Raw genomic sequence first — 13471 nt, 5'->3', positions numbered from 1 at the left:
AGGTTGGGAAATCTCTGCCAGCCTAGCACATGGGGAGACAGAGAGAGGAAACTGGGTTGTTGATAGGGAATAAACTTCCTCTTTTTTTCTTCTAGAAGAAAGCTGTGGTTAAGTATCCCGTAACTACAGATGTCCCAAGCAACTAGAAAATAAGTCTTGAGGTATCTATATCTCAGGAGACAGTGATTTTTTTTTTGGTCTTTCTTGTTTTGATGGGGATCGGCAACAAGCAATGTGGCTAAGAGAACGAGCTGTCCCTCTTGCTACTGAAACATGAATAATGGGTCAGACTTTATTAATAAAGCTTCTCAATCACTGAGTAAAGAGAAGGACAAAATAAAGCAATGAAGAGAGTTGCTTATTGAATGAAGTTCCACTGGAAGAACTTAGAAACAGAGATTTTGTCTGTGCTGCACAGCCTGCACAGAGCTGACAGCTCCTGTGCTGAGGGACCAGTCTTCACTTGTCTCCTGCCCACTGTGGCATTACTCTGTACCTAAGACCATGGTCTGATATATGCCTGATACAAGTGCACACATCTCTCATGCAAGTGGACCATCTGCTGCACAGCACATGCCTTGATGGATTGGTTATGTGCAGTTCAGCTCAATAATACCCTAATGTTTCACAGAATCACAGAACGGTTCAGGTTGGAAGGGACCTCTGGAGGTCATCTGGTCCAGCTCTCCTGCCACCTAGAGCTGGTTGCCCAGGATCACGTCCAGATGGCTTTTTAATATCTCCAAGGATGGAGACTCCACAACTTCCCTGGGCAACCTGTGCCAGTGCTCAGTCACCCTCACAGTAACAAAAAGTGTTTCCTGATGTTCAGAACCTCCTGTGTTTCAGTTTGTCTGCACTGCCTCTGGTCCTGTCATTGGGCACCACTGAAAAAAGCCTGGCTCCATCATCTTTGCACCCTCCCTTCAGGTATTTATAGAAATTGATGAGATCTCTCTAAACCTCCTCTTCTCTAGGCTGAACAGTCTGAGTCCTGTCAGCCTTTCCTCATAGGAGAGATGCTCTCTTAATCATCCTTGTGGCCCTCCATTGGACTCTCCAGTATGCCGACATCTCTCTTGTACTGGAGAGCCCACAACTGGATACAATACACTGAGTAGAGGGGCAGGATCACCTCCCTCAACCTGCTGTCAATACTTTGCCTAATGCAGCCCACGATACCATTAGCCTTCTTTGCAGCAAGGGCACATTACTGGCTCATGTCCAACTTGGTGTCCACCAGGACCCCCGGTCCTCTTCTGAAAAGCTGCTTTCCAGCTGGGTGGCCCCCAGCACATACTGATGCCTGGGTTTTTTCTTCCCCAGGTGCAGGACTTTGCACTTCTCCTGGTGAACTTTATGAGGTTCCTGTCAGACCATTTATCCACCCTGTCGAGGTCCTTCTCGATGGTGGTACAACCCTCTGTCGTAACAGCCACTCCTCCCAGTTTTGTATCATCTGCAAGCCTGCCGAGGGTACACTCCGCCCCATCGCCCAGACCATTAATGAAGATGTTAAACAGGACTGGATCTAGTATTGATCCCTGGGGTACACCACTAGTTACTGGCCTCCAAATAGAGTAGAGTAGTTTCAGTGGCATCATCCTTCCCTGTTTGCCCGGTGTGTGCCATATCACATTGCATTGCATCACATTGCAGCAGCCCCCCTCATACAGATCCAAAATTGGGATGGCCCCCGGAATTCACCAAGGCCCTTCTTCCCCCTTGGCTTTAAGCTGAGACAAAATTATTTCCTTCTAGAAGCAGTGTTCTCCAGCCACGTTTGGTGAAACACCTCCTGCAAGTCGATGGCATCGGGAGCACACGTGGCACATGGGGCATCAAATTCAACCTGACCAGGGCACGACAGGAGCAGAGAGAGATGGGTGAGGCAGAAAAGAGCCCCAACACTAAACACCTTCAGGCACCCCGGTTCTTTGCAGAGGGGTCAGAGAGCAGCTAGTTTGCCTTTCTGGGAGGGGAGCAGAGGGAAGCCCAAAAATAATTCAGAAAAGAGCCCAAAACAAATGAAAAGCTGTTGTTCATTCCGTATGAAATGGAAACAACTTCAGATTTTTTTTTAAATCAAAATGTCATTTCTTTATCAGTTGTCTTTTTGAGGTTGTACTGCTCTCCTCCCCCATTCTGGGACTTCTCATACCATCACACTTTGAGATCTTACCTTCTGTCAATGGCAACATCATAATCCAGTGTTACAGTTTTCCAGCAAATTGAAATAAGTAGAATTTGATATTAATATATTTCTAATTTAAGAACAACCAAGTAACTATTTATTGTGAACACTATTTTTATAGTTAATAAAGAAGTGGTAGAACACACTTTTTTTTACTCTCTGTGTCAAAATAGAATACTTTATAAGACATTTTTCTACATTAAAACTGATACCACATTCTGTTTTAAAGTTGTACTTCTGTTTCTCCCTGAAGTGATGACAGGCCATCATGCACACACATAGCTTAGCCAGGATACAGTCTATCTATCTTCAACATGAAGACTTCTCTAACACACAGCTCTAGAATTAAAAAAATAAGTAAATAAATTACACAGATAACACAGGTATACAAAAGAACTACAGATTAGGCTTTGCTGAATAAATGAAATTAATTTGTTTGCTTGTATCTGTCACTTATTCATATGTAGGATAAAATAAAAAGTAGCAAAATCACTTAATTCATTATGTCATTTCATTACATTGCATTATAAAATGTCCTGTGCTAGTTTTTGAATAATGACTGATGTTGCATAATACCTTAATTACTTTTCAGAGAACATGGTATATTTCAATTCAATAAAAACAATCATTTTGGTCCCATGCAAGGTCACAAAAGATCTAAAAAATTCATTTCAGGACGTCAGATTTTATTGAATCTGGCCCTCAGTTATATATCTATCATTGTTAAGGCAATAGCAGGGTCATGGTGTTGCCTGTGTAAGATCCATGGGTAAAATGAGCTCTTAGCAGCGATTGATTCTTCTCAGAGGTACAGCTAATATTTATCTGCTTCTGGTGGCACTCCAAATGCACTAGATACTTTCCAAAAAAGAAAGGCATAACTACTGTTGCTGGACAGCTTCTTGCTGAAGTTCACTGAAAAGGGCAGGGCTAAGGGGAGGAGGGGGAAGAAGAGACAGCCTAGCTGAGAAACAGAGTCGAGCAAACCTTGTGTCTTGGGTTGATCCAGCTGGCTTCCAGGAAGGAAAAGCATGCTCACTCGTCTAAGGTAAGAAACACCACAGTAAAAAATGACCCCAGAAGGGCACAGAGATGCTTATGTGAGAGCCAAGGGCACACATTAACTTGTGGATGATTTGTCAGCAGGCAGAAAATCCAGGAAACCTGTTGAAATCTCTAGTAGGATCTCCACCCTTGGAAATACTCAAACCTTGACTGCATGTGACCCTGAGTGACATGATCTAATGTCGAAGCTGGATCTGACTTTGAGTCCTGCAAGAGTTGGACCAGATGACCTGAAGTGATCCCTTTGCATCTTAAATTGTTGTGTGATTCTGTAAAAAAGGTAAGATGGCTTTATTTATTCAGTCAGATCTCAAAACAAAGTCATTAGGCACTCATTCAGTGCTCTGGACACCTCCATTACATGGTGAAAACCATGGTGCCTACAGCAGCAGAAGTGAGTGCACTCAGCTCACTTCTTTGAGCAGCAGCATTAACACAGGGATGCAAACATGCCAGGAGCATTACAGCTTGTGGGGTTTGTTAGTGAGGAAGGGGTGATGCATGAGAGGAGGGAAGAGCTGCTCAGAAGATGAGGACTCCTTGCAGGGATCACCCCAGAGGCAGCTTTCCTCTGCTTTGTACTGATGAAGCACCAGATTGAACAGCTCTGCTGATTTCAGCTGAGACAACCGGGCAGCTGAGTCAAGGACTGGATCAGGAACTGTTTAGGACACCACAGCTTTAAGCTAATGCCCTGAATTCCACCAAAAAGCTTATTGGAGGGTCCAGCCAGTCTCAGCACACCGGTCTCTGTGTGCTGCCAGGGTGCAGCTCCACTTTATAAGCAGCCCACAGCCTTTTGCAACAGCACGAGCTTGCAGACGGTTACAAGGTACCGGCACCATGCTGAGTACAGAGCAGCAACTTAAGCTTCAATGTGATAAAAGAAAGGTAATTGTGAAGGACCACAGCAGCAGGGAAAGGCGAATGATCTCACCAGGGGCTGACGGCAAAAACTTCTGTCTGCTGGATCCTGACCTGACTGCGCCGAGGGACAGCCAGGGTCTGAGTTTCAAGGGGCGAAGCTGTTTTACTCAGGACCTGGCTGCCGATACAAATTCCTCCTGCCGCCTCTGCCCAGCCTGCCCGTCCTACCACAGCTCCGGCTGGACAGCAGCCTGGGGCAGGGATACCAGTCTCACACACTCACAGATCGTAGCTGGCTTTAAATGAGCCAATTGTCACACCAGCAATGGTGTGGAAGGTGACTCTAAAGCAGAGGAAACTGAGGCAGGTTGCTGATAAAACTGATTAAAAAAGCAGAAATTAATGGCTGAACCCGGTCTGTTTCCAGGCAAGCCCTAGAGTTACTTAGAAGCACAGATACACATAATAAAATAATAAAAATTAAAAAAAAAAAGGGAGGAATTATAGGAAAAATACATAAATTTCTTTTATTTCCAGTCCAGTCAACAGACATATCCATTTTGCACAACCTGTTGGACTTCAGGCTAAGTGATACATCTAGAAAATCTGCATGTTACTGATCCTGTAAGATACAGACTGTCTGAGTTCATCTTTGAATGAGTGCCCAACCCCATGCATGATTTGAGGTATAACGGAAAAAAAGATAAGTCAATTTTCTTCACACCAATTTACTCACTGGGAAAATATTCCTCTCGGTCACACAGTACTTATTTACTCAGTAAATGCTATTAATAAATGCTTGACAGTGAGATTTACAACTACGTCATTAATAACAGTGATTGACAAAGAACTTCCTCAAAATTCTTTCATCTCCAGACAAACATGATATATGCACAAAAGAGTGCAGTTATAAATTTACAGCCGAACACGTGCGTTTGGAGCAGGGGTGTGTAGGGAAAGGGGGAGGAGCACATGAAAACCAAAGCCTGATCTTTTTTTTCCTCCCTTTGATCAGTATTTGGGGCTGACTCATATTTATTTTGAATAGTTGCTTACTCGTTTTATTTCTTTTGATCTCTTAGAGGATGAACTGGAAAGGGACTCCTCTTTTGGAAAACTTGGGCGATTCTTTACGCTTGAATCTGCTGATGATAAATTCATTTTTTTGTCTGGACTGAATGAACTAGACAATAGTTGTCATTGGATTTGGTTAAGGACCATCTTAATAATTTTCCCTGCTGTCTGAATGCATCCACTCCACATTTACCCTGCAGGAATTGTGAGGGCAAAAGGGAGACCTTGGTGGAGATAAATGCAGTTGCTTCAATGCTCCTTTTTATTGAAGCTATTTTGTATTTCATGAGTCTCTTCTGTTTGTGCCTCGTAACAGCTGTAGGATTTTTTATTTATTGGTACCAATTACACTTGGTCTTCTTTTTAATAAAACAGTTTTCCATTGTAAAATGACCTTGTGTCCAAGGAGAAAGTTTTGTGGGTCCCGGTTAACTTGGAGAAATTTTTCTCAGGAAAAGAAGACTTAACAAACCCATTTCTTCTTTCTTTTCAAAAACTGGATTTTTATTTTTTGTACTTCATCATTTAGATTTATTTTTTTAATTTTATATCATATTTAGGTGTCTTTTACACTATACTTCATGTCACATAATTCTGACATCATTACCAAAATACTGACTGAATATTCCAGAACACATATGACTTAAATTGTAAAGAAACATGGAATGCAACTTACATTTTCTGGCCATCTTTAATACTGGACTTTTTTGCTATTATCTGCAGCTGCTGAATCTACTAGTTACTTTTACTCTGCAGGTTTATGCTGAATCTTTGAGTATTTCCTTATTAGCCCAGTTCTGGCAGATGAATATTAGAAAAAAACATTTCCTCTAAAGGCAGCACCCAGATTTTCTGTAGTCAGTGCAGAGAAGGAGCTACTTAGACCTCCATGGGGAGATTTTGTGTGCCTTTCTTTGGTGCCTAGCCTGAAGAAATGCAAGATTTGTGAAGAGGGGTAATATCTTTTATGGGACCAACTCCAGAGGCTTTCAGAAGCCCCAGCCTCTTTCTTGATCGCCTATATAGGGAATTTGGGTTTTATCTTTAGAGGAGAATTGCCTCATTAGGCATGTACAGTTTAAGTGCAAGCTAAATTAAACAGCCAAGTCCCGGCTGGTGGCTGCAGTAAAAACATTGAAAACCTCCTCTGAACGTGCGCAGGAACTAAAGAGAAAGGCACAAATGACTTTAAAAATAAATCCCAGCTTCATGATTTCTGGCTCCTGCTGTTTGAACGCCTGGATTTGACAATGATACAAACATTACTCAGCCAGGCGTTTGCATCTTGCTGCTCATCTGGCATTCCTTCAGCTTCGCTTCTAGTAAAGCCTGTCGCCCATCGCTGAAGAAGCTCTCAAGAAAGAGGGGCTTTTTAACACACTGCAGAGCTCGTGCTGCTGTCCAAACAGACAAAGACATCTACTGCAGCTCTGGCAGGCAGACAGGGCGCGCTGATGGACATCTCGGACAGGGCACTTACAGTGTGTGGGACCTGCAGCTCTTCCCCGGCTCCGGTTTTGCGGTGCTGGTGGTTGGGAGATGAGCTGCTCCGGGGCTGCAGCACCACACTTCCCCAGCGGTGGGGGGCCAAGGATGTGGGTCTTCTCCCAGCCACAGAGAGAGATGGAGTGAAGCCAGCTGCATGCTGACGTGGAAAGCAGGAGGCTCAAGCAGGGAGCACAGGCAGCAGGGAAGGGGCTACAGGAGAAGAAAGTCCCTGCAATGGAGTGGCGGAGACAGCCTTGACTGGGACAAGGGGTTTGTGCCCCCTCCCATAGGTGTGTGATACAGCCAGAGTGGCACCTACGGCTATGTAGTGCGTTCACCTTGAGGAACAATTATCCAAACTGCATCTGTGTTTGAGGCCCTACAGGAGTCCAGTGTGATGCAAGTGTACAAAAATATGTGATACCAGCCCCAAAGAGCCATGGAGTAAGTAGTTAGGCTACATCAGGGCAGGTTGGAAAAGAGGTGGGAAGGGGAACAAGAAATGTCTGGAGTGATGTATCTGGAGGCAGGGTAGAGATGGGGGGTGGGACCCAGATCTTCTAGTTGTGTTTAGTGATAGTATTCTCTGGAAAATAAAAATGAAGAATTAAGCCGAGCTGCACTGCCTCTGTCTTCTCCTGTCTTCACTCAGAATATTAACTTCACTACAGATGTGATACCAAGTTAATGACTGTATCAATACTGATACATGTAAGAAAACCAGATGTAAGTCACCAGCATAACAGCACAGATGCACAAGAACTCCTGCGGTATTATTCTGCCCAGAGACGTCCACATCTATTTGGGTTAGAGTTTGTATATGTGAATAGCTGCAGATTTATCAGACCTGGGTGATGAGCGATGTGCCAGGGAAAGGCTGGCGCAGCCCAGGGCGCTCCCAGGCAGGCGCACCCGGGGCACCCCGCTTTCCTGGGCAGAGCTGCGCCTTCCCTGGCAGCCACGCCGGAGCCAGTGGCAATGTTCTGGGAAAACCACTAGATGTAGATACAGCGTTAGACTGTCACTGGTCCAGGAAAATGTGGTATCTGTCTTCAAGGAAAAATTACCTTTCAGTGCCGTGAGAGGGGGCAGGTGCTTCTAAACAGAAATTAAAAACCTTTTAAGGATTATACTGATCTTAGGAGTCATAACAATGACAACAAGCAGTGCGTTGGTTAAGGTTCCTCTAATAATGTCTTTTTTATTCGATCTTCTTTAAAAAAAAGCCTCCTTTGCTCTGTTGCATTATGACTAAGTGCCACCAAATACCACATTACCTTCCTAAGATTACCCCCATTCACCCTCCAAAGCCCTCCCTCCTTGCAGCATGGTCACTAAGATTTGTTTGTCAGCTCACCAGGGCAGTGCTCGGGGCTGTTCAAGCTGCAGGAAGCATTAGTGTTCTCTTGGATGAGAGCAAAATATTGAGAAATAAATGGTAGGTAAATAATGGTTCTGCCCTAAGGTAATGAGGCTCTTTTTCTGAATGCAGATGAGGAATTTATCAAAAAGAGAAGGCTAATGTAAACTCCTAAATGTTTAAATCATCTAAATGGTGCATGAGAAACGCTGCCTGGTTATACTCTGCCTCAGGCAGTAGGTCAGAGCATCAGCTAATACAAATCCATCAGAGCTACGGCAACGTACAGCAGCGCTGGACCGAGCCAGCAGGTCTGTTTGCATGGGGCTGGCTTGGCCAAGGAAAATGCCCCATGGAAAGAGCACCCTGCTTGCAGTGGGCCAGGTAAAAGGAATGAAAGGCTATTGCCAAGGGCTTGTTAGAGCCTGGTCCACTTTCTCTCTATCAGGAAGGCACTCGCTATTCATATTCTCCATTTATTTTCCAATGTGATACAAAGTTAGGGTAGCAGGTTTACCCTGCAGCACTTTCCTAGTGTCTGAAAAGCAGCAGAAAAGAACATCTAGAGGGGAATAAAAAAATAAAATCATTGACCGACTGGTAATTTTCTTAAAGATAAGAGAGGGAGCAAAGAGGAGAGGCTGCCTGCAGGCTCACGGTGCTTGCGAGAAATGGAGCGTTCAGGGAGGCTCAGAATGAAGAAAATTGATAATTTTCAAAAAGGCAAACATCAGATCCGATGGATAACAATGAAGCATCAAACCAAAATGCAATTAAAATAGAACCCAATAAACAACTATTGAAAGACGTTTCACAGTTTCCTTACTCCTGCCAACACCTGGTGTCACAGGCAGTCCCATCTTATTCCTGAACACAGGCATCACAGTATCCACACCACCAGCTTAAACAGGGCCAGGAGGCAGGTTTGAGCACTGACCCACTGATTACTCAGGCTGTTTAACTGTTAACAAGCTTCCAGGGAGGGTTTTGGTGTATGCCAGACAGAACTTTGCCAAATCCTGCTTGCGCAGGGTTTGGGAGAGGCCACGTGCAAGAGCCCATTCCCAGCAGACAGCATGGCTGTGATTGCATCAGGCTGGCTCCCTCTGCTCCGTCCTCCAACCTGTGCCCGGGCTTTGCACCCACAAATACCTCCACACGCTGGAACACTGCACCACAGGTTTTGCAAAACTAACTGCCACCCTCCTACCACAGGAAAAAAAAATGTAGTTGAGAAAACCCTCACATTTTTCAGGCATTTTTAGCTGGGAAAAAATCCTCCCACAGAATAATAATGATGGCACAGGGGCACAAGATGAGGTGCTGAGGAGATGCAGGTCAAGCACTGTGTAAAGTGCCCAAGCTGCCTCTCAACCTCTGGGCCAAGGACTAGTTTCCAAACCTGTTTTAATTTGTGGTATGGGCAGAGCTTTAAATCCCAATGAAGAAATGTATCGTTGCTCTGTAAATGCCCTGATGGAAACAAAACTATGCACATGAATAAACTGAGTTCTATGTCACAGGCTACAAAGCAGGGAAAAAGAGTCAGGATTTGGGTACGGTAGGAAAGTTCTCTCTGCCTTGGGTCAGGATGGAACTGCCTCACCAACACTGAGCCGTGCTCAAGCAGCTGCCTGGCAGGAACTCATTCATGGCATGGAAACCGTCCCTCAAACCTAGGACATGGCTCTGCATTGTGCAGGTTGAAGGGCATCATCTCTCTGAGATGAAAGAGCCACAAAAGGCCGTTGACTTTTTCTCAATAAATGATTTTGGCAAGAATTACTTTTTCATCGAACAAAACTCTTTGCAACACAGTAATAAGATTTTTCTTATTTTGTGAAAGTGTTGAGCTGCTTAATTTTTTTTTCATCCAATATTTTGACATATCATTACCAAAATAGCTACTAAAATGTTTACATGCTAAAATCTCAGTCTCTGATAAATCAATGGAAAAGACATTAAGAAACACTGTGACAACATCTTCACAAGAAAGCACAAAGAATTATAACCACGATTAATGACAATTTAAGAGAAATCAGAGAGCATGACTAGTTTTGAAACGTTTGGAATTTTAACACCTAGCTCCTAAAGAAAATGTCATTTTTTGACCAGCTTTTCTCAGACCTGCTCTGAGGAGTTATCCACATGCTCAGTGTTTGCTGTTGCCTTCAAAGATTACAATCTCATTCAAGCAGAGACTCATCTTCTTGCATGTTTGCAAAGCACTTGCACAACTTTGAATGTCACTGAAGTTAGAAACAACAGATCCATCAACACAAAGATCATGCAGAAGATACAAAGAAAAAAAAATCAGTCTTCAAACCGCATGTGAATGAAAATATGTGTTTCCAAAAAGGAAAGAGGAAGATGGATAATATAATCCACGATCCACATAGTGATACAACTTAGTGTCTCAGCAAGCTCCGGGCCAGCTGTGTGGAGAAGTACACAAGCACATTATGCCTATGTCTCTACTTGTGTGGCGGCAGTATGCGTGTACAGCCCTGAGCTGGCCTTCCTCTGCTTAGTGTGGGCACACAACAGCAACAGGTGGCTGGGTTGGCTATGCAGGCTCGCCGTGGGGTCCTCAAATGACTAACATTACCTAGAGCCCCTGCCGCTGTGTTTTCCTTGCTCTCACTGCCTGGGCTAAGCCGCGTACAGTCACAACACTGCATAAGGCTTGCTCACGGCAAAAAAAGTAAGACATTCCCTGTTATAATGTACTTACTGCAGGAGGTTTTGACCTGTATGTGAACTGTAGGGGGTGGCTAAGGAAAGGATATTCACATACATAAAAACTACATCTGGGACATTTGTGAAGCTGTTTGTGCCTTTCCTGAAATGTTTCAGGGGTCCAAAAGTGAGAAAGGTTAAAACCACTGGTAACAGGGCACATTTATATGGCTCAGTACTGTATCATGTAAAGGTATCAAAGAACTAACCAAGAAGCCCTAAGCCGTATTAATGTCATATTCACTTGGACTAATACACCCTATATCTCATAGGGGCTGAAAGGCAATTCAGGTATCTTGGTGCACTGCTGTTATCTGCTGGGCAGACATATGCTACTGTTTAAATGGGGAAGGGTTGGAGGAAGGAAGCTGTGTAATTTACTTAAGATCAGAAAAATACCTGTGGTGGAGCCAGTCTCCCAAACAGCATCCCAATGACCCATGCACTGATACACCCCATCCTCCCTGTGCATCTGTGTAACACACAAAGGGAAGAGGAGAGGGGTCAGCAAAGCACCCAGCGAAGGTGAAGAATACATTGATACCTGCTCTGCAAATTAAACAATGGATACTGGAAAACAATGCGTACAATTTGGTGACAATCTCCTCAGTGCTCTGAACCCCTTCACAGACATCATCCCCAGCCCGACCTTTTAAATCTGATGGTAAGACAGCTCAATTCATTACTTCACATTGTTAATGAGATCCAGCACATGCAGATCCCTCAGTATGTGCTGGGGGAAAGGTCCTACCCTTCCTGATCGTTTGTCAGATATGCCAATGTCTTATCTGCTACTCACAGCAGAAAGCCTCCAAATGTCATTAAAGCCTGTCCTTACTGTCCAGGGACAATTGTTTAATGGAGCAGGTCACAGGGGCAAAGGGAGCTTTTAGGCATTGCCAGGTGAACCACTGAAACAGCACCAGCTGGCAGGAGACAAATTTCAACTTGTGGCATAAGACGCACAGAATGGGACATAGTTACTGGGTTTACTGAGAAAAAGAGGACAGATACAAGGGATAAAACTAATGGCTTCAGCAGAAAATATGGAGCAAAAGACCAGAGGTCCCTTGGTTAGGGCCACCGGTGCAGGGGTGTTTGCAGCTGGTTGGTGCAGTGTTCCCCAAGCCCTGACTCAGGGCAAGGACCCAGGGTTAAAACAAGTTTATTGAGGTGAAGGTATGGATTAAACCTCCTTCTGCACTTACACAGCAGGACTGACTGCATTTTAAGTGCAGAGTTTTATTAGCTAAGCAGGTGCCAGAGCCACCGCCCCCATTACCACCGCTGCCTCCATAGTGTCCGGGTGTCACGGCACCCTGTGCTTGAGCTGCCTCTCCTGCCCCACTGGTAGGACCAGCCTCACCCATGCCCCATGGCACTCCCTGATGCACAGCATGGTCCCCACTGCAGCCCGGTGGCCGCAGGAGAGCCACAGAGCTGGGAGCAAGGGGGAAGAGCTGCTGCCTTTCGTGGTGCCGGGCACAAACACGATGTGTGGGGTGAGCTGCAGCGAAACCACCAAGCTGCTGGCAGCCACTTGAATGCCGCAAAGTGCCTCCTCACTGTGTGCCCCGGGACACCCGCCTGCACCTTGTTGCTGTCTCACATATCAGAGAAACAATTTCCAGCTTGCTTTTCTCCTCTGCCATGCCACAGCCTTCTCACCCCAGGAGCTTCATTTCTACATGCAATGCCATTTGAACGTGCATTCATACTCCCAAGTTCAGCAAGCTGACAGGAACAAACTGTCTTTGGGCTGAGGTTTTTTTTTCTTTTTTGGAAATTTCACAGTGCTCTTCTGAGTGTGGCTGCCTTTCAAAAGCATGAACTCTTGAGTGCAAAGGACTGGATTATATCCGTTGCAACTTGCCATTGCTAAGTGCAGTTGACCTCTTCCACTCACTCCAATTCCAAAACACACGTCCTGTTACTCAGTATTAAAATTTTTTTTGGCACACAGTGTGTAACAGATATGGTATATAGATTAAAAAAAAAAACCATGCATTCAGCTTTTCCTGGAGATGTTCCCCATGTGATGAGTCTGTCACATGTCAATGATTTAAAACAAACCCAACAAATGAGCGCCAAAGTGGAAGAAAAATGACTTGATATAGGACCTCACTAATTCATGACTGAAACCTGTAGCTCTTGCAGAAGTTTTAGACACAGTATGGAGGAGATGCCATTTCAGCCTCCTTCCAGTGTATCCATGCGCAGACAGCCAGAGCCCCACAGCCCTCCTGTGAGTGCTGGGACCTTCCCTCCCCACCTCCACTGCTGCCTCCGGTTCTTCTTCTTCCCTGATATGTACCCTCCTCGCTCTTCTTCACATTGTTGTTATTTTTCACCCTTCCCTGCCTGACCTCTGCCTCTGTGCTGTGCTCTCCTGCTTGGCAGCTGCTTCACCCATCCCTGCTGCATTCAGCAGAGGGAGGAATGATGGGTGGGAAAACCCTACAAGTGGAGGGGAGCAACCGTGGCGGACTGCTACAGGAACCAGCAGAAGCCATCAGGTCTCACAAGCTGCCTCTGCCAGTTTAATGGGAACTTTGGATCAAATACAGACAGGACCTCCTAGAATCCTGTTCACAGGTGAGACTCCTCATGCATGTTGAAGATGCTGTTTTGTCGAGTCATACAGTATCCTGAGCGATGCTAACAGACATCGGTTGCAGGGACAG

Source organism: Gymnogyps californianus, chromosome 3 (genome assembly GCF_018139145.2).
Source record: "Gymnogyps californianus isolate 813 chromosome 3, ASM1813914v2, whole genome shotgun sequence".
In the NCBI taxonomy this organism is placed as follows: domain Eukaryota; kingdom Metazoa; phylum Chordata; class Aves; order Accipitriformes; family Cathartidae; genus Gymnogyps; species Gymnogyps californianus.
Note: the sequence above shows the minus strand (reverse complement) of the source record.